Here is a 678-nt window from a genome sequence, read left to right on the forward strand (position 1 = left end):
CTGTCATCAGTGGGCGAAAAGCTGACATTTTATTATTGCAATATGCCGACCCGCCGCTAGAGGTCAGTGCAGCAATGCCAAATCCGCAGTGTATGAGCCGCACAGAGCGGGGCCGGCCGCGCGCACTCACTGACTTCTGCGGGAACCTCGGGGCTGCAGGCGGACATGGGACTGAGAGCACAGAGAGCGGGCGTGCCCTGTGACGTCATCGGCCCGCCCTCTGAGAAGGCTGATGGAGCGTTCTGCAGGCAGACAAGCCAGAGCTCCAGTGGCGCAATCGGTTAGCGCGCGGTACTTATACAGCAGTACAATGCAGAGCAATGCCGAGGTTGTGAGTTCGAGCCTCACCTGGAGCAGAACTTTTTCTGATTTATAAATTATTGTGTCTAATTACTGTGTGTGATCCACGGACACCAGGGGAGATTATTACACGGCAGATTCTGCAGGAATCATTCCATAGGCGATTAGATAGTATGGATAATATATCTAGTAGAGGGATTTATTTATCATTATTTTTAATTTAATATATATAACTTTATTTTTTCTATCTTTACAGATAAATAGAAGGACAGACAGATAAATAGATGGGTTGATAGATAATTTTTAGTTATAATTATCTTTAGGTTTTTTTTATCTATACAGATAGATGGATTTTTCTTATTATTATTTTTATCTCCA

General features: G+C 44.1%; 1 non-coding gene across 1 annotated transcript; it reads left to right on the forward strand.

Annotated features, from left to right (window-relative positions):
• Positions 1 to 262: 262 nt before the first annotated feature.
• Positions 263 to 356, forward strand: TRNAI-UAU (transfer RNA isoleucine (anticodon UAU)). Its single transcript has 2 exons — positions 263 to 300; positions 321 to 356. It is a non-coding gene; the product is annotated as a tRNA-Ile (tRNA).
• Positions 357 to 678: the final 322 nt, after the last annotated feature.

Source organism: Ranitomeya imitator, chromosome 5, assembly GCF_032444005.1.
Source record: "Ranitomeya imitator isolate aRanImi1 chromosome 5, aRanImi1.pri, whole genome shotgun sequence".
Lineage (NCBI taxonomy): Eukaryota > Metazoa > Chordata > Amphibia > Anura > Dendrobatidae > Ranitomeya > Ranitomeya imitator.